The 22197-nt window shown below is 41.6% G+C and overlaps 1 long non-coding RNA gene across 1 annotated transcript in view; it reads right to left on the reverse strand.

The window, feature by feature from the left end:
• LOC136875587 (uncharacterized) overlaps positions 1–12247 on the reverse strand; it is a 39157-nt gene extending 26910 nt beyond the window's left edge. The window contains exon 1 of the long non-coding RNA XR_011018411.1: positions 12182–12247. This is a non-coding gene — a long non-coding RNA (uncharacterized lncRNA). The remainder of the gene's footprint in view (positions 1–12181) is intronic.
• Positions 12248–22197: the final 9950 nt, after the last annotated feature.

Raw genomic sequence — 22197 nt, forward strand, 5'->3', positions numbered from 1 at the left:
TGAAACAAATGTATAGTGATCAAATTCACATTTTCCATAAAGTTTTCCTGTATGTTCTTGGCATGGCCAAGTTACCCCAGAAGAAGACAACTTTTATTACAAAACTATTCCCTGAAAAACGTATTTGAATAAAATGCATCAAATTGGGTTGATCAGTTACCAGACATACTTACATTTTTACCCCCCATAAACCACTGGAATGGAGAATCGAATGCTGGAGCTAGAGAACAGTGTTTTCTGCTGTTACCAGACAAGACAATAGTCGGGGCTGCAAAAAAAAAATTGACTAAAAATGAGCCCACCAATGTTCTTTGGACTACCGAGTGTTGATAGAGCATTATTTTATACATGTATTTTAGTTGTTTCAAGTGGCTTATCTTTTTCAATATAGGAGGCAGGAGAAAATAAGTTGCTCTTCGTCAGTGGCCGAAGTTACCCTGTATGGTCGAAGTTACCCCACTTTACGGTGCCACAATTTCATTGGACAGTTTTAGGACTGGCCTGACCAGAATATTAAGAGAGCAAGTACTATCAGCTTGAACACAGGGTTGGTTAAAGAAGGAAAGTCCAGAACAAACTATTAAGATTTGCCATGTTAAACTTTGGAATATTAACTACACAAAGTGGAAGACTCTCAGATCTTCAATGTCGTGTGAACTGACTATCTCTAACACATTATTGAAAGGTCAAACCTCCACAAAGAGAAAACGATTAACATCTACCACAATATCACCAAGACCTAGGGAGGATTGTGGTGCGATCATACACCTTCGTGATAATATTGCAGTAGTACATAGATATTCCGGCTGCTTGATGTTGCTGGGCATCAACACCTAACCCGATGGCTACACACATTTTCCATCCATTCTCTAGTAGGATATGATCAGATGGGGAAGGATCGATCTAAAGCCAAACTTATAAAGACTTCATTGTGGAGTTAAACCAATAACAGAACCATTAAGGTACTTTGCCTGCCAAAATAGCTGCTGCCCAACATGATGGCTGACAAGGACTAGATCGCAATGTGGTCAACATGACAACATCCTTTGCCATAGTGCTTGGCTTCTGTGACCAGGCCACAGGTGTCTGACCACACTGGAAGGAGATAAGCATTTTTACCTGGGATGTCTGTCAGTTATAGAACCAAGAAAGTCCTCGAACTCCTAATTTAACCTGCGAGCGGTCGCTAGCCGAAATGTAACGCGAGCGGTCGCACGTGAGACTTTTCTCTTACATGAAAATAAAGATGACATTTTTCAGTTTTGTGGGGCGTAAGGCTGAAATTTACTAAAATGAAACGCAAGTTCTACCTTATATATTTTAGATAAAAATGAAATGATTAGCTGTGTATGAGAGAGAGAGAGAGAGAGAGAGAGAGAGAGAGAGAGAGAGAGAGATTGCGTATGGCTTTTAGCGCCGGGAGTGTCCGAGGACAAGTTCGGCTCGCCAGATGCAGGTCTTTTGATTTGAGTCCCGTAGACAACCTGCACATCATGAGTATGAAATGATGACGACACATATACCTAGCCCCCGTGTAAGCGAAATTAACCAATTAAGGTTAAAATTCCCGACCCCGCCAGGAATCGAACCCGGGACTTCTGTGACCAAAGGCCAGCACGCTAACCATTTAGCCATGGATCCGGATATGATTAGCTGTTTATTAAGGACACAAATTACTACCTAAAATAACATACCATGTACATAAAAATAACTTCTGTCCTGAAGTTGTAAAAAATAAAATCTCACACATGCATTATATCTAGTAATATTTACGTACAAAGCAAGGTTTCTGAACACAAGAATATTTTGAAAAACAATAAGTGCTCATAATACAAATACTAACGCGTACAACAAAAGTAAGTTTTCCGGTCCACTTCAAAATAACACCAACGTCATTAGTCGCATGATGAGAGAAACTCTCACGTAGCGCGCACGGACACATAGGAACCTTTGTTCTGACTAGGGGAGGGGGTGCTTACCCTTCAAATGTGAATCGCTCTACTCACGACAGTTATAAACTCAGCTAGAAGAGGGAACAGTCACCTCCCTTTCATTACTGTGAAGTAATAGCACAATAAAAAATAATGTGAGAAAATCTCATAGCGACCACTCACGGGTTAAAAGACATTGGTGATCTGCAACACTTTCTTCATGAAATGGGACACCTGCCACTGGGATAAAAGCCATATTGATTTCAAGCTGGTTTGGAAGCACAATTTCTACTCTGTTTTTGACACCCACTAAGGTCAAACCTGCACAGTGAATTCTGCATGCCTGTCTACCTGCTATCTTTATATTACTGAATGAACTCCTAAAATGTTCAAGTAATTAATACTTAATAACTTAAATATTTAATCAGTCTGCCTATTCAATACATATAATTTATTAAATATAGTACTGTACATGTTTCTACCCCTAAGGAAGATCAGCTAGAATAAATCACATAATATCTCAGATACAAACATTAATAGATTGGTAAGAAATTAAAACACTCAGACGCAAGGACATTTCAAATAAAATATTTGCAAACTTTGTGAAAGTTACAAAAGAGAGCTCACTTCTGCTGAGGTATGCGTATCTGAATTCAAAAATGAAATCAATGAGCAAATGAAGAGATAGCTGTCATTTTGATGAAAATGATGTGGCTAGCCAGTGAATGTAGTAGCATGATGTTGCACGTAACTACAACGTCAGACCTCTTACTAGCCATGTAACAATTTAGCACAGGGCGAGTAAGATCTCAGCACATTTCATAGCTGCTTGTGTGTGCCAGGTCTATAGGTCATTCCATCTCCTAAGTCTTTCATAAAGTGGCATTACTGGCTTTCCACATGTCACCGTGTTGAGCGTACTGTGAGCATCTGGTTTCAGAAAAAACACTGCCATCAGGGTCAACTGCGAAGGAGTACAACATTAGAGGGTTCACCATCAGCTAGCTCTGAAGGTAAGAGTGGATACATGTTCCACAGCAAATCAGATCACTTGTTAATTCAATACTGGAGAATGGTATAATGTGAGTAGCCTTACCATCTTGAACCATTCTTTCGAATCAGGTAAGGAAGCCACTATTGTATGTACGAAGAATGTTTTTAAAGTCAGTACCATTTTTACATATGGCCACTGCAGCGCTTCGATCGTAGTTCAGAGCATGCGCGCTCAGTACGTACATCTGTAGGCTAGCCACAAATGCCATTACAGAAGCATTCACCCGTATTTACATTTGTGCGTATTGAAAATGCCTCCGACAATGGTCCCGCTGAGTGATAAGTACGTGCTGTGATTCAAATTTTAAATGGAAAAGACGTGAAGGCTGTTGAAATTCATTGGCAAATTAGTGAAGTGTATGGAGAACACACTATGAGCAAAGGAATGGTAAGAAAATGGGTTAGAGCATTTAAAGAAGGTCGTACGAATGTCTAAGATGAGAAGTGTAGTGGGTGACCGTCAGTACTGAAGACTTGGAGCAAAAAGTTGATGCAAAGGTTCGACAAAACAGATGCTTTACAATTTTGTCATAATGTTATGAGTTGCCTGAAATTTCAAGGAATGTTCTTTATGTATTTGTGTCAGGACTCACAAGCCTAAACAAACTGCCACAAAGGGGATTCTTTTGCTTCATCACAATGCACAACCTCGCACATCTATGTAATCAAACCCGAGATCTCTTCGCTGCATTTGGCTGGGGACAATCTGATCATACTCCGTACAGTTACGAGCTAGTGTCTAGTGACTACCACTTATTCCTGCACCTGAAAAAGCATTTAGGAAGTAAACGCCACGATGATGACCTAAAAAGGACCGCGCGGCAGTGGCTGGAGCATCAGGCAGCAGATTACTATGCGGATGGAATTCAGAAGCTGGTTTCACCATATGACAAGTGCCTTAATATGCCTGGAATTTATGTTGAGAAGTAGTTAAATTGCATTACTGTTTTCTATATCAAAATGGTACTTAAAAACAAGTCTTGTATTTTGACACCGTTACCATATATCACAAGGCACAAAGACTGACAGGTCCCAAGGACACAGGAGCACTACTGCAATTGGACTGTTTAAACATGGAAAAATGTCATTTGGGCAAAGGAATAAGTACCAGATGGTACAGCCAATAGTAAGGTATGCATACAAACATGAGGTAATCTCTTACGAACAGGGTACGATACAGTTCAGATCAGATCAGATCAGATCAGCAACAGTTTTATCCTTGTACAGGGACTGTTCAGGTGGGATGAAATGGGACCCATAATACACATTCTTGACCAGTGAAACAGGAACCCGTTGTCTCATCTCCACACATTTATTCACCTCCAACACTCTGCGAGTGACCTGTGCACACAGCAAGAGAATTATCTGAACGTTGCTTCTGAACTGTGGCCAATTTATTCTTATATTAACACTCCATGGACATGAGAATGCTTGCCTGGACTGGTGGACCACAAGGTCAACTGAACTCAATCCTAATGACTACATCTGGGATAATGTCTAGAGGGATTGCATGTCCTGGACCTAGCTCTGACCAATCTTTGTGCATTATGGGAAGCAGTGCAATGGTTAAGGATCAACATGGTGTCTCACTCCATGTCATGCAGTCGCCACAGTCATCAGGGCAAAACATTGTGTTACACAACTAGTTTTGCATCAGTGGTGGCAATTTGAAATTAGAAGCAAGGAGCAAAAAAATAATAGACAGCAAAACTACTTTGGTGTGCTGTGTGGGGACATAGCATGCATGGGAGGAGGAGGTATACATTAAAATTGAAATAATTAGCAAGTTTTTGATTCTCTATGTAAATGACAGTCTACCAACTTAACTGCAGTAATGGTTTTTTGATATTTTGATTCAATACTATAGAATTGCACTTGTATTAGAATTGAATAGAAGGATGGCAGGATTATACAATTAAGTCATTTAGTATGGTATTTAACACATTAACAATGTAACACGAGATAGCACTGCACTGACACATTAAGTGAAGACTGCCAGACTGACAAAAGCACACAACAAGCAGGTTGATCATACTTGTGTCCATGATCTTGGCAGAAAAATATTCTCCTGCAACCGTCCCTCACAGTGCATGCTACAGGTTGCTGTGAGAGTCTCCACCACTTGCTGTGGCACTGTAGAAATTGGTTAGCCACGACGAATTACATTTTCTATTTCTGTTAAGTACTTTTTAATAATTAAAGAAATGAAAGGAAAGAATTAGGTGATAAAGAAACAGCGATTATATAATTTTTTTTTATAATTTCTAGTATCAGGCAGCTACACTTGAATAAATTTTTTTCTCCACAAAGTGGTGGCGAGGGCTACTGCTCCCTCTATCGCTGAAACTGGTAGGCATCTCTAATTCAATTGTACATCAGTATGTTACAGATACAGATAGCCGTCACACTGCAATCTCGAGTTAAACTAATTTTACCACATGCTCAGATTTCACCTCAAAATCAGCACATCAGCTCACTATGCCACCTGACCTTTAAAGCTATTTAGGTAGATTCTTTGAAATTAATTTATTAATGTACCCGTGCTTTGCTACGGTATTGTACATTGTATATGGATATCTAAGTAAATTACTGTACGTGCAGTAATAAGGTTTTTTTTTTAAATTGCACGTCTCTTAGCGTTATCCAGAAACAGCAGGGGGAGGTTCCCATAAGTTGTTTCCAGTGTTAAGCGAGAGTTGTGGAATTGGGATGATAATGGCAGGCTCGCTTGCCTACTGCCATTCACAATTGGGTAGGGAAGTTTTCATTATAATACCAGGCCCATTACCTACTGCATGGTCAGTCGATTTGGGGAGTTTTCATTACAATGGCAGGCCCCATTCCTACTTCCAGACAGATTACAGTTGAGTTTATTATAACGGCAGTCACCTTCCCTACTGCCAGTCAAAATTGAGTTGTCAAAGAGAGGCCCCTTTTCTTAATTTCAGTCACACCGAGTTGTTGAGTTTCCATTGTCATAGCAGGCAACTATACCTAATGGCAGTCACATTTTAGATGGGTAAATTTGTTTATGATGACAGGCACACTTTCCTACTCCCAAACAATTGGTTAGGGGAGTTTTGAACAAAATTGCATGCTCCCTTGACTTCTGACAGTCAGATCAAGAAGGGAATTATTCATTACAATGGTAGTGATTCCTTACTAATATTGCAAACCTTCATTTACAGATCTACTGCTGATAAACGATATGCCCTATCGACAAACTTGTACCATAAGATGTCTCATTTAGAGATCTAAATGGCTGGTCTTATGACACTTTCTCCTATCTCATCTATTTATATACAAGATTGAGTTAGTAACGTTGAATAGGGTGAAATTTGGGTAAGGTTTTCTCACACTGCATTACATTTTGATATTTATGTGACAGCCACAAACATAGAATTTGGGTCACATATGGATACTGGGTTGACCAATATTCGTGCAGAATTAGATGATTCTATCTTTCATATAAGCGATTCAAATTATGAATTATACATGAACAAAGCACAAAATGAACGTACAATCGAAAAATAGACGAATCTAACATATGATTAAATGATGATACTTACACCCAGCCCCCGTGCCAGTGAAATTAACCAATGACGGTTAAAATTCCCGGCCCTGCTGGGAATCGAATCCGGGACCCCTATGACCAAAGGCCAGCACGCTAACCATTTAGCCATGCAGCCGGACAACGTATAAGGAATAAAGATACGACAAAACGTCACAGGACCGAAGTTGTGGATCACTACAAATTGAACGGAGATTGTGCCATTCGTTTTGTGATAAGACTTGCCGTTTATCCAAGAAATACTTCGAAACAAAGGTCTGTACCGAATTTAAAATTGCCTCAATATTTCGATGTTTTTCGGGGGTAAAAAGTTAAATATTTAAAGATCTTGGAAGCTTTCCGTCGTTTACAGGCGAACTTGTCTGGCAGATTGTGCCGCAATCTTGCTTTGAGCGGAGGAGGCGCTAAACTGATTACTTTCAGTAAACTGAAGCTAACAAATATGCAGCTGGTCATTTCACCTAGAACGGAAAACAAAAATTTCGCCATAATAGTCAATGTACAGACACTGTTACAATTTTATTTATCTAGATAAGGAATCTGTTCCGCGTACAACACCTTTTGGGCTATGTCCACTGGCCATAGCCTACAAAACCGACCGTGCATGACACCTCCCTTGTTAATCCTATCGAAAAAATGCACATGAGAAATATGTTTTAGAAACGGATTTTCTTTAACGTTGGTCGATTTTCAGTCCGGTAGGTCTGGTATGTATTGTGGAAGAGTAAAATCACTTTCGGTTCCGTATAAACCCCCAGCCTACTCCGGGAATTCGACATGGTATGAACCTGAAAACGCATCTTTGGACAGGTGGATGCTAAATATTAAGTTTGGTTGAAATATCTCCGGTAGTTTTTAAGTTATAAGAACTCAGACACCAAAGCTAAAAAAATATGCAGATGGTCGTTATTACACCTGAACCAGATTAACTGAAAATTTCGCCAAAATCAATGTACAGACACGGTCGTTACGATTTTATTTGTATAGATTTGCTAGCTCCTATAGTTTTGAAAATATTGAAGGTTGTCTGGAACGAAACTATGGACGTAGCCTTCCGCATTTTTTCTACATCAAAATGTGCAGTAGGTCTATATACACTTGCTACAAAAAGCATTGGCACACCCTATGTTTCCCCAAAATATGTGTATCGATATACAGCAAGCTTGGAAGAAAACATGTGTAGCCCTTAATATAACGTACAACCAAACTACAATACACTGCCATCACAATAACAATAGTATGTAGTTACACATGGACATCCACTTTAACACTGCAAAACAAGTATTGGCACAGTATGCAGTACTAAACACTGTAGGTGTTCGTGCGTACGTTTCAGCTATGAATGCACCAATTTCCTCGTCGTTTCGGGTGCAATTGCCGACCATCCATCTTGTAGGACCCTCTTCAATTCTTTACCAGACGGGCGGCGCTTGACCTTTCCTCTTCCGAGATGATTCCACAAATACTCTATGGGATTCAGATCGGGGCTCTGTGGTGAAGTAAGAAGTCGTCGCCTGGGGGCATTATACATTAACTACTGTCGAGTTTTTAAAGCAGTGTATTTGGGGTCGATTTTCATGTTGGAAATGGAAGACCCTATCAAGGCCGAGCACGTGTATACTGTTGGATAAATTAACCCGCAACACACCAATGTATTTGTACTGATCCGTATGTCCTTCAATAAAAGGCCAACTTTCAAATTCCCGAGGATGCCATGCACCCCCCCAAAACCCTAACATGTCCAGCACGATGCTTTACTGTTGGCACTGTGTTGGTTTAATTCGGTGTTAGGTTTTCGCCACATTTTCTTTCGTCCGTCAGAACAAAACAGGTTGAACTTCGACTCGTCTCAGAATACGACTGTCCCAGAATTCCAGCGGTTTCCCACAATATTCCTTGGCAAACGCAAGACGTTTCTTCCCATTTACCTCTGAGACATGTGGTTTCTTTCGTGGGGATGTGTCATGTATATCGGCGCTATGCAAGATATCCCATACTGTCTGAACTTACCGTCTTGTTAGATGTTGCGGCGACGTCCGCAGCTAACGAGGCAGCATTTCTTGTCGAATCTTTTTGGACTAAACGTACGATGTGCCGTCTCGTGCGAGTATTTGTGGGCGACCTGATCTGACTTTGCTTTTTGTAGAGCCATGCTCCTTATATTATGTATAATAGATCGCACAGTGGAGGAGCTGATAGTAGGCATTCTACCGATATCTCTAACTTCTGCCTTGTTAGTGCAGTAACAATGTTCTCTCCAACGCAGTTGAATGTTTTTTTTTTTTTTTTTTTTTTTTTTTTGGTCCCATGTTGACAGTACTGAGCACTACCCATCTACCGTCAGACTGACTGGTAAACAAGCCTTAGTGACGGAGATACATACCAGAGGCGTACGAGGGCTCCATTGCGCCAATAATTTGGCGGTTCTAATACTGTATTTTCCTTTCGAAATCGCTCGTTGCTCGTATCCCTGCATAGTGTCAAACGTAATATTGTGGATCTACCGTATCTGTCTACGTGTATATCTTTCATATTACATTGTTGTTCATTGCTCCCAATAGTAGAACATGGGGTATGCGAATATTTTTTGTAACAAGTGTAGCTGTATCAATTCCAGTCCAGGCTCGCGCCTGGTCCCTGCCAAGCATGGACCCTATTCGTCTGTGCGGGATGGGAATAGGCCTACTTGGCTTAATTTCCTTTTACAAATACAGTGGAACCTCCATATCTCGAACCACCTCGGGAGCTAAATTTTATTTCGAGTTATAGATATTTCGAGATACAGAGAACACCGTTCTTGAGCATGTATAGCAACATAATTGAATCAGATGCGTCTCCGAGTTTATACTGAATACATTATTTTGAACAGTATTTAAAAATATACTGAATATTTTACGGCATTAATCTATAACCTTTATTATAGTAACCTTTTAGAAGACAGGATACAGTACTACCAATTGTGAAAGAAGAAACAGAAGAAACATACCTCCGTTAACACCTTTGGAAAAAAAATCCTTTAGTCTCTTGTTACTGTTAACCTTTCCTTCCTTAACGTCGAAACTTCACGTGAATACTACGCAGACGATATTCGTAAATGGAGCTTATCCGTGACTTCGGGGGTTGCTTTCGTACGTGACCAGTAACCCGCGAAACAGTGAGGCTTTGCCGATTTTCCGATCACTAGAAGTTTGTTTTTCGGTTCCAGTCATATTAGCTCCCAGCATCACTGTAACCCCTTTTTTACTGGTTAACTGTTCCTCACAAACCACAATTGCCGTATTGCACAGTTAATGTTTAATAAAATTCGAGTTAGAGTATATTTTGCTTCAAGGGAGGAAATGTTTGCTTCGAGAAATCAAATTCGTGTAACTGAATTTAGAGTAATAGAGAAATACACGTGAAGAATAGGATAAACGGCCGGGATCCAAGAGTCCGGAACGCCCGATGGTCCGGCACCATTCCAGGATTTTTTAAAATGTTATTATCTCTTAATAATGATCTCTCGTGATCAATTTGATGCATTATTTGTCGAAACCAATCCAAGTGTATTTTTTATTATTTCAAAGTTAATAGTGCAAATGTATCTGATACAATCCATTATGCATTGACTTAAATATCTCTACAGTATATCTGGAAATATTTAGCCTAGAAGGCTGTGTTATACCGAGTACTGGAAAGCCAACCATATGATAAAACAGATTTCAAAAATTGAATGTATGGGCCACGTTCAAAAACGCTTGGGAACATGCCTTGAAAAATTGAGGCGGACAGAAGGAAAAGAGAAGTTGTACTGTAGATGGAAAGACTAAATGTTGAAGGAAGAGTTACAGATAAAAACATCGATGAACTGCGGCATTATTATAGAATGGCAATAAGAAACAACACGTTTGAAAAGAGTACGTTATTAAACTAATGATTCTGCTGATCAACATTTTACTGCAAAACGCCGTGTTACAGTTGTTTTCGCTGTACGCCTTATCCTATATCTTAGTAAGAGGTACCGTCCGATAGTCCGGCATTTTCGGTAATCCGGCACCGGGCCGGTCCCGAGCGTGCCGGACTATCGGACTTCTACTGTATTTGTTAAAACCTCCACACTGAGGAAACTGTCTTTAAATCTGCGTTATTAGGGGTACTCGAGGCATAGTTTTAAAACCCCAAGCCTATTAGAAATTGAGTACCTTACTTCCAGCTAAACCTCGTGTAACAGCCAACAGATTTAAAAGTTCTTTCAATGGGCAGCCTCAATTGCGTACTCAACACCCCCGCCTCCCAAATAACTCTACCGACACGTCTATCGTATTTGAGCACATTCAAATACGAACCCCGCTAAATTGTCACAGGAAACATGTCTAAGCAAGGCCAACATTATCCTTCACATGTATTCAAAAGAAACATTGTCCACAGAAGTTTGCCAACTGAATGGTTGGTAAAACTATTCGTACTCACAACAGAGTTATGTTTTTTATTAGATCATTGCATCCTCAGTCCCAATAAATTCGTTCAATATGGATGCCAAGTAACCAGTGGTGGCTGCTCGCTATCAGACGGGGAGGCCTGCGAGTCTGGGTAATAATGATACTAAATAATTCGACTGGATTTTCCTCGAGGTATGTATTGCTAAGAGAATGCCAATGTGAGTCTTCAATGTTGTAGAAATGTAGATACCTGCCACGAGCCCTCCGTGCCCCATTTGGACCGGCCGTCGTTGCATGCAACCCATTTCTGTTCAGTATTAATTAGCCTGTTTACCTAGAACATTAAATGCAATAAGTTGCATAAATTACAGTAACGTACCACCATCTCAGCACGTTGCCTTTTCTTGATTGATGTAATATTTTTGTATCTGACTTTTGGCACAGGCCAGAGCAAAGTGTAGCTTCCACCGAAGTCCCAGTCTCATCAATGGTTGTGACAATATGGAAACTGCCGAGACACGAGTGGTGCTGAGTAATGACATTCGGGGCACGACTATTTATATAGTGCGACTAAGTTATGAAAAGTTTAATCTTCGTGAAATTGAATGTTACCCATTGCCTTACTTGGACGTCTAAACATTTCACTCGATGCTACAAGCAGACCGAACGTTTTCTACAGCAGACGTTGAAGGTAAAATGCGGATTAGAGATTTGAGTCAGTCGTCCACATCAGAGATGGCCAACACGATTGCGTAAAGCGATGAAAATCGCTAATAGGACAGGAAGTAAGTCACTTAAGGGATAAAAAGAATAAATTAGGGCTACATCTAGAGTACCGGTAATACACAATACGAAGTAACGAGAACTGCAAAGTCGTCTGACTAAATTAGTGCCCAGGCACATTCTAAAGTTTAGATGCCAGTAAAAGTGATGAGTTGATAGGAAAGCGAATACGTACCGGTAGCTTAAATTAACTGAAATCCACACACAAACGGTCGAATGTAGCTACTAGTTCAGGGAAAAGATGTCCACGAGATAGGTTCATTGTTATCACGCAATGAATACCCTGGACTGAAAATAAGGGAATAGAAGAAAACGAGTACACAAGCCGTTTACATGTGCAAGACATCACATCAAGACGAAGACGAAAACCGTGATGACAGACACTCTTGAATTTTATTTAACTCTACTACATTAAACTATCTTACCTCGAACACATGCGTTAGTGAAAGCGGCTCTGGCTCTGATGAAGTGTGCCTGTTTCTGCCGTCCAGTACTGACCGAAACTGAACCAAATCACCTGACCTGTTGATCATCCCCCACCTCACATCATGACGTAACGACGAATAGTAGTTCAGAACGAAGCCAACCAACCAGCGGATTCAACGTATGATTCTAGAACCGCTTACGATAGTAGCATGGGCTATATAGGGCTTATGTGTTGCAAAAGTCGAACACCCACTTCTCACATTCATTCCCTCACAAATTGATAACCAACGTTTTTCAAAATTAGAAAGAAATAGTTACTGATAACTCAGTATTTCGAAATATCCTCTGAATTGTAAGTACCGTATGTACAGGTAACACAAGTAAAAATTATGACTTTTTATCCGCCCACTAAAATAAATGTTCTAGATATAGGTACCATATTAATGTTTAAAAACATATCTTGTAGGGAATATTTTAATTTATTCAAACCTCAATAATACTGAAAGCCCGCTTTACCCGATCAGAGGGAAGAATGGAAAAAAACACACACAACATAAATATCATACAAGGACGAACTGAGAGGAGTTTTTTAATACTACAGAATATTCTTAAATACCGACCGACTGTGCTAGTATTCAATTCCAAAATCTTGCGTAAAGATGAGCGTTACCGGTACGCAGACGGCCAGTAGTAAAAATGAGTTTGTTAACATACCTTAATGCAGTGGCTGTTCGTGAAGCTTCGTATAGGTGGGTCATATTACAGGCACGGATAAATATAGTCTTCTTTACTTCGCACCGACACAGACAGATCTTATCGCGACGATGGGATAGGAAAGGGCTGGGAGTGGGAAAGAAGCGACCTGACCTTAATTAAGGTGCAACTCCCATATTTGCATGGTGTGAAAATAGGAAAGCACGGAAAATCATCTTCAGGGCTACCGACATTAGTTTCCGAGCCCACTATCTCCCGAATGCAAGCTGATAGCTACGTGACCTAAACCGCACAGCCACTTGCTCCGTGCATGGATAATATAAACCTAAAAAAAGAAATATATATATACGCATACACATTTACACATGCCAGTATAAACATTTAAAGACAATGTGTCAAAACACACCTAGATTTTCCATTATTGTTAAACCTTATGTCCGGCTCCATGGCTAAATGATTAGCGTGCTGGGCTTTAGTTCGATTTTCGGCAGGGTCGGGAATTTTAACCATAATTGGTTAATCTCACACCGGGCGAGTTGGCCGCGCGGTTAGGGGCGCGCGGCTGTGAACTTGCATCCGGGAGATAGTGGGTTCGAATCCCACTGTCGGCAGCCCTGAAGATGGTTTTCCGTGGTTTCCCATTTTCACACCAGGCAAATGCTAGGATTGTACCTTAATTAAGGCCACGGTCGCTTCTTTACAACGCCTAGCCCTTTCCTATCTCATCGTCGCCATAAGACCTATCTGTGTCGGTGCGACGTAAAGCCGCTAGCAAAAAGGTTAATTTCACTGGCATCGGGGTTGGGTGTATGTGTCGTCTTCATCATCATTTCATCCTCATCACGACGCGCAGGTCGCCTACGGGTGTCAAATAAAAAAGACCTGCGTCTGGCGAGCCGAACTTGTCCTCGGACACTCCCGGCACTGAAAGCCATGCGCCATTTCATTTTCATGAATTCTTATGTCAGATCCTCCCCACCCTTCTTTCTTTGTCTTCATCAAATCTCTCGTTAATAGCCTACGCATTTTTACCACTCAGTTGCCTTTGTACTTTTCAGGAATGTCTTTATTTTATCTAACGTAATAGCATTATTTTCAGTAATAGCAAATTTGGAAATACAAGTCAGTGAACTGTGTAGTTCTCCCTTTTTTTTTTTTTTTTTTCCAGAGAACTATCTGGTCACAGTTTGCTTGTGACCAAGGCTCTCTCAATACTGTTGGCCACTTCCCCAAGAAAGACAGCCAGCGGCAACGTTTGGAAACCGTGCACAATACTTTAAACGCCTGTTCTACGGTCACATGGGGGTTGTCACCGGGAGCAGATATATACGATTTTACGCTCTAACCTCAAACCAAATTTCGCAGTTTTGGAGTAGCTTAAAACCTGTATCCTCCTGTGAATAATAGTCCTGTTTATTGGGAGAGCACGTGGTCGCGTGACCTTATTTGCTCCGATTATGTGTATATATCACTACCCTCTCGCCCCCACCCCAAAGGGGGCTGAACTTGGACTTTAAAAAAACTGGACTGTCACTATTCATCTCAGCGACCCCGAAAAGTATGGATTCGACACTATTTTCGTTTATTTTTATATATGACCCCCCTCGCCCCCCGCCCCTAAGGGTTCCTGGAGTGTCTTACCCCCACGTGGTTTGTCTCCTGATAATAAAAATCCGGAGTGTCGCTATTCACTTTGGCGACCCCGAAAAGTATGTATTCAACATTATTTTCGATTATTTGTATATATCACTCCCCCTCGCCCCCATCCCAAAGGGGGCTGAACTTGGACTTTTAAAAAAATCGGAGTGTCGCTATTCATCTCAGCGATCCCGAAAAGTATGGATTCGACACTATTTTCGTTTATTTTTATATATGACCCCCCTCGCCCCCCGCCCCTAAGGGTTCCTGGAGTGTCTTACCCCCACGTGGTTTGTCTCCTGATACTAAAAATCCGGAGTGTCGCTATTCACTTTGGCGACCCCGAAAAGTATGTATTCAACTTTATTTTCGATTATTTATATATATATCACTCCCCCCTCGCCCTCACCACAAAGGGGCCTGAACTTGGACTTTAAAAATTTGGAGTGTCACTATTCATCTCAGCGACCCCGAAAAGTATGGATTCGACACTATTTTCGTTTATTTTTATATATGACCCCCCAGCCCCCCACCCCTAAGGGTTCCTGCGGTGTCTTACCCCCACGTGGTTTGTCTCCTGATACCAAAAAGCCGGAGTGTCGCTATTCACTTTGGCGACCCCGAAAACTATGTATTTGACACTATTTTCGATTATTTGTGTAAATCACTCCCCCCTCGCCCCCACCCAGAAGGGGGCTGAACTTGGACTTTTAAAAAAATCGGAGTGTCACTATTCATCTCAGCGACCCCGAAAAGTGTGGATTCGACACTATTTTCATTTATTTTTATTTTTTTCTGGGATGTCTTACCCCAACGTGGTTTGTCTCCTGATACTGAAAGTCCGGAGTGTCGCTATTCACTTTGGCGACCCTGAAAACTATGTATTCGACATTATTTTCGGTTATTTTTATATATCACTCCCCCCTCGCCCCCACCCCAAATGGGGCTGAATTTGGACTTTAAAAAAATTGGAGTGTCACTATTCATCTCAGCAACCCCGAAAAGTATGGATTCGACACTATTTTCATTTATTTTTATATGTGACCCCCCTCGCCCCCCACCCCCAGAGGTGTTTGGGATGTCTTACCCCCACGCAGTTTGTCTCCTGATACCAAGTCATAAGTGTATCAAATTTGGTTGAAATCGCTCCAATGGTTTGGGAGGAGATGTGGTACAAACCCACCCACTCACCCACATACATACAATGACATTTATATATACACTGACTGACAGAGCAAATGCAACATCAAGAAGGAGTGGTCAGAACTTTATGCCAATTGCAGGGTAGACTGACGTCACTGAGGTATGCTCATGATGTGAAATGCGCCGCTGTGCTGCGCACGTAGCGAACGATAAATGGGACACGGCGTTGGCAAATGGCCCACTTCGTCCTGTGATTTCTCAGCCGACAGTCATTGTAGAACGTGTTGTCGTGTGCCACAGGACACGTGTATAGCTAAGAATGCCAGGCCGCCGTCAACGGAGGCATTTCCAGCAGACAGACGACTTTACGAGGGGTATGGTGATCGGGCTGAGAAGGGCAGGTTGGTCGCTTCGTCAAATCGCAGCCGTTACCCATAGGGATGTGTCCACGGTGCAGCGCCTGTGGCGAAGATGGTTGGCGCAGGGACATGTGGCACGTGCGAGGGGTCCAGGCGCAGCCCGAGTGACGTCAGCACGCGAGGATCGGCGCATCCGCCGCCAAGCGGTGGCAGCCCCGCACGCCACGTCAACCGCCATTCTTCAGCATGTGCAAGACACCCTGGCTGTTCCAATATCGACCAGAACAATTTCCCTTCGATTGGTTGAAGGAGGCCTGCACTCCCGGCGTCCGCTCAGAAGACTACCATTGACTCCACAGCATAAACGTGCACGCCTGGCATGGTGCCGGGCTAGAGCGACTTGGATGAGGGAATGGCGGAACGTCGTGTTCTCCGATGAGTCACGCTTCTGTTCTGTCAGTGATAGTCACCGCAGACGAGTGTGGCGTCGGCGTGGAGAAAGGTCAAATCCGGCAGTAACTGTGGAGTGCCCTACCGCTAGACAACGCGGCGGCATGGTTTGGGGCACTATTGCGTATGATTCCACGTCACCTCTAGTGCGTATTCAAGGCACGTTAAATGCCCATTGCTACGTGCAGCATGTGCTGCGGCCGGTGGCACTCCCGTACCTTCAGGGGCTGCCCAATGCTCTGTTTCAGCAGGATAATGCCCGCCCACACACTGCTCGCATCTCCCAACAGGCTCTACGAGGTGTACAGATGCTTCCATGGCCAGCGTACTCTCCAGATCTCTCACCAATCGAACACGTGTGGGATCTCATTGGACGCCGTTTGCAAACTCTGCCCCAGCCTCGTACGGTCGACCAACTGTGGCAAATGGTTGACAGAGAATGGAGAACCATCCCTCAGGACACCATCCGCACTCTTATTGACTCTGTACCTTGACGTGTTTCTGCCTGCATCGCCGCTCACGGTGGTCCTACATCCTACTGAGTCGATGCCGTGCGCATTGTGTAACCTGCATATCGGTTTGAAATAAACATCAATTATTCGTCCGTGCCGTCTCTGTTTTTTCCCCAACTTTCATCCCTTTCGAACCACTCCTTCTTGGTGTTGCATTTGCTCTGTCAGTCAGTGTATATAGATTACTGCACAGTGATGAAAGGGAGGTGGCTGTTCCCTCTTCTAGCTGAGTTTATAACTGTTGTGAGTAAAGCGATTCACATTTGAAGGGTAAGCACCCCCTCCCCTAGTCAGAACAAAGGTTCCTATGTGTCCACGCGCGCTGTTTGTGAGAGTTTCTCTCATCGCACGACCAATGACGTTGGTGTTATTTTGAAGTGGAGCGGGAAACTTACTCCTGTTGTACGCGTTAGTATTTGTATTATGAGCACTTCTTCTTTTTGAAAATGTTATTGTGTTCAGAAACCTTGCTTTGTATGTAAATATTACTAGATATAATGCATGTGTGAGATTTTATTTTTTACAACTTCAAGACAGAAGTTATTTTTATGTACATTGCATATGTTATTTTAAGTACTAATTTGTGTCTTTAATAAACAGCTAATCATGTCCAGCTCCATGGCTGAATGGTTAGCGTGCTGGCCTTTGGTCACAGAAGTCGTGGGTTCGATTCCTGGCGGGGTCGGGAATTTAAACCTTAATTGGTTAATTTCGCTGACACAGGGGCTGGGTTTATGTGTCGTCTTCATCCTCATCGTGACACGCAGGTTGCCTACGGGTGTCAAATAAAAAGCCCTACATCTGGCGAGCCGAACTTTTCCTCGGACACTCCCGGCGCTAAAAGTCATACGCCATCTCTCTCTCTCTCACAGCTAATAATTTCGTTTTTATCTAAAATATATAAGGTAGAACTTATGTTTCATTTCAGCAGTAAATTTCAACCATATACCCCACAAAACTGTGAAAAATGTCATATTTATTTTAAAGCGAGAGAAAGTGTCACGTGCGACCACTCACGTTACATTTCGGCTAGCGACCACTCGCGGGTTAAATGAATGCGTTTTACCCTTACCTTTACTGCCAAAGACTTGAGTGAGAGGAAGTGTACCTATGGAGAAGGGGTACAGTTAACCCATAAGTTGAATGACCAACAACACAGGGTTTTGTGAACAATGGGTGACATGAACAAGTAAAATATTTGTGATGTGACGAATTCAGAACTTCAGACGGAGAGGGTGGGACACAAGGCAGTATGCCTTTTGAAGTGAACTAGTGATGTCGGTTTCTGCGGAAAGATGTATTTGTTGCTGACGTGATGGGTGAGTGCATGTGGTTATAGTGACGTATTTATTTTTTCACAATATAATGAAGAAATTAGACAATTACTTTTTTCCGAAGAAATAGAATCAAAATAAAGACGATGCATGTGAAGCATCTTCTAGAGATGTGTTATCTTGACCTGATAAGACTTGTACTTCTATTTCTGAAGAGGATCCCCCAAAACTTGTTTGTACTTCTCGCTATGATATATGTCTCTATTCATCTGCATGTTCTTCTGACGAGAAAAAATATAAATAGTTGAAGGAAACGTGGTCCTCTGCTGAGGACTTTAATTTTCCAACAAGAGGAAAGAGCTTGATTGCATACAATATTTCCTCTTTTGTTATGTTAGGACTTGAGGTGGTTTGTCTAGCATAACACCCTACCACTGTCCGACTCATTAGCTGAACAGTCAGCGTACTGGCCTTCGGTTCTGAGGGTCATGGGTTCGATTCCCGGCTGGGTCGGGGATTTTAACCTTAATTGGTTAATTCCAATGGCTCAGGGGCTGGGTGTATGTGTTGTCTTCATCATCATTTCATCCTCATCATGACACGCAGGTCGCCTACGGGAGTCAAATAGAAAGACCTGCACCTGGCGAGCCGAACCCATCCTGGGATATCCCGGCACTAAAAGCCATACGCCATTTCACCCTACCACTCACTAATTTCAATACACCTAATAATTTACATTTAATTCCCTGTAGATATGGTATAATACCATGCTTACACTTGAGTAAGCAAAGGAATAGTACAACACTTGTAAACATGTCAGGTTTATGTGTTTGTTTTCATCCAGATGCAATATTACCCCAAAAGAATGCAGTGTACATAAACAATAGATACCTGAACTGGTATGTTTGTGTACTAGTAAATAAAAATGTAAACAGACTCTGGGATGGGTTTAAAGCAATTGTTGAGGAATGTGAAAATAGGTTTGTACCATTAAAGGTGGTAAGGAATGGTAAAGATCCACTATATTATAACAGAGAAGAAAAGAGACTAAGTAGGAGGTGCAGGTTGGAAAGAAATAGAGTTAGAAATGGCTGTGGAAGTAAGGAGAAATTGAAGGAACTTCCCAGGAAATTGAATCTAGCAAAGAAGTCAGCTGAGGATAACATGATGGCAAGCATAACTGGTGGTCATACAAATTTTATGGAAAAATGGAAGGGTATGTACAGGTACTTTAAGGTAGAAACAGGTTCCAAGAAGGACATTACAGGAATCATTAATTAATAAGGGGAGTGTGTATGCAAGGATCTTCAAAAGGCAGAAGTATTCAGTCAGCAGTATGTAAAGATTGTTTGTTACAAGGATAATGTCCAGATAGAGGAGGTGACTAATACTAAAGAAGTATTAAAATTTACCTATGATAAAAATGACATTTACAGTAAGATACAAAAGTTGAAAACTAGAAAACAGGCTGGAATTGATAAGGTTTCGGGGGATATACTAAAGGCAAATGGCTTGGGATATAGTACCGTAACTGAAGTACTTATTTGATTATTGTTTGCATGAATGAGCTATACCAAATGAATGGAGAGTTGCTATAGTAGCACCTGTGTATAAAGGAAAGGGTGATAGACATAAAGCTGAAAATTACAGGTCAGTCAGTTTGACATGCATTGCATGTAAGCTTTGGGAAAGCATTCTTTCTGATTATATTAGACAAGTTTGCAAAATTAAGAACTGGTTTGACAGAAGGCACTTTGGGTTTAGGAAAGTTTATTCGACTAAAGCTCAACTTGTAGGATTCCAGAAAGATATAGCAGATATCCTGGATTCAGGAGGTCAAATGGACTGTATTGCGATTGACCTATCTAAGGCATTTGATAGGGTAGACCATGGGAGACTACTAGCAAAAATGAGTGCTATTGGACTAGAAAAAAGAGTGACTGAATGGGTGGCTATATTTCTAGAAAATAGAACCAAGAGAATTAGAGTAGGCAAAGCTTTATCTGACCCTGTAATAATTAAGAAGGGAATTCCTCAAGGCAGTATTATTGGACCTTTATGTTTTCTTATATATATCAATGATATGTGTAAAGAAGTGGAATCAGAGATAAGGCTGTTTGCTGATGATGTTATACTGTAAAGAGTAATAAATAAGTTGCAAGATTGCGAGCAACTGCAAAATGACCTCGATAATGTTGTGAGATGCACAGGAAGCAATGATATGATGATGAATGGGGTTAAAAGTCAGGTTGTGAGTTTCACAAATAGGAAAAGACCTCTCAATTTTAATTACTGCATTGATGGGGTGAAAGTTCCTTTTTGGGATCATTGTAATTACCCATGTGACCTTGCCTCGATGGGGAGGCTTGCGTGTCCCAATGATGCAGATAGCCGAGCCGCAGGTGCAACCATATCGGATGGGTATCTGTTGAGAGACCAGACTAACGAATGGTTCATCAAAAGGGGGGTAGCAGCCTTTCGGTAGGTGCAAGGGTGGCAGTCTAGATGATTGACTGATACGGCCTTGTAATAATATTCAACATGGCTTAGCTGTGTTGATACTGCTACACGGCTGAAAGCAACGGGAAACTACAGCCGTACCTACCTCCCGAGGACATGCAGCTCTCTCTGTATGAATGATGTACTGATGATGGCTTCCTTCCGGGTAAAATATTCCGGAGGTAAACTATTCCCCCATTCGGATCTCCGGCTGGGTACTACATGAGAGGGGGAGATCATCAGGAAGATGGATACTGATATTCTGCGAGTCAGAGCGTGGAATGTTAGAAGTTTGAATCATTGTGGTAGGTTAGAGAATCTGAAAAGGGAGATGGATTGGCTAAAGTTAGATGTAGTTGGTATAAGTGAAGTACGTTGGCAGGAAGAACAAGATTTTTGGTCAGGCGACTACCGAATTATCAACACAAAATCAAACAGGGGAAATGCAGGAGATGGTTTAATAATGAATAAGTAAATAGGGCAGCGGGTAATGCCTGTTGCTCACGGTAAAATGTTTCGTAAAATTTGTTGTACAATTAATTTTATAAAAATTTGGTGAAAGCAAGTTGTGTTGCTCAAGGTAAAATTATTTTATAACATCCGTGGAAGCGGTGGAAGCATCAGGATGGCCATCTATGAACTCACTTCTAAATTGAGACGTGTATGTGTTGCCATCTATCGATAAACTTTCAAACCAAGAATCAGCTGTTCAACTTACAGTGTGTTTGAGAGTATGGCTCCAACAAACAAAGCAAAACTTGCTGCTTTACCTGCAATTATATGTTGTAGGCCTACAGTGGTAGAAAGGAAGAAAAGAAATGCCAGGAAACGCTGGACTCGGGATTGAATCAAAAGAAGAGAAGAAGGTAGAGGATTGCTGTCCTTGGTTGAAAATTAGTTGAGGTTAGATGACCAGCATTCATATAAGAATTAGGCGATTGTTTTTCTTCCTCTCTTCTTCCATTTCTGTTGTGGTAAAGTGGCGTTTTTACTTCGTACAAACAAGGATATTTGTGGTATTCGTCCAGTGAAACACTAACAGCTTCCTTAGTCCACCCGGATCCTGCCATTTTGTTTGTTTACAATCGAGCTTCGCAATCTTCTCACGACGTAGCGCCAGCATCATCGTGATGTCAGCTTCGCTGATTGGTTCGTTTCGTAAAATTAATTTTACGGAATAGAACATGTCCTATTTTATAAAAAATTGATCAAAGGTTTTATAAAACTTGAATTTGACCGTGAGCAACAGGAATTTTATAAAATTAAATTATTGTACAATAAATTTGACAGAAAATTTTACCGTGAGCAACAGGCATAAGCTACTACGATCAGCGTAGTGAAAGAATTATTGTCGTCAAGATAGACACGAAACCAATGCCCACCACAATAGTGCAGATCTATATGCCTACTAGTTCAGAGGATGATG

The sequence above is a fragment of the Anabrus simplex genome, chromosome 6, assembly GCF_040414725.1.
Source record: "Anabrus simplex isolate iqAnaSimp1 chromosome 6, ASM4041472v1, whole genome shotgun sequence".
In the NCBI taxonomy this organism is placed as follows: Eukaryota; Metazoa; Arthropoda; class Insecta; order Orthoptera; family Tettigoniidae; genus Anabrus; species Anabrus simplex.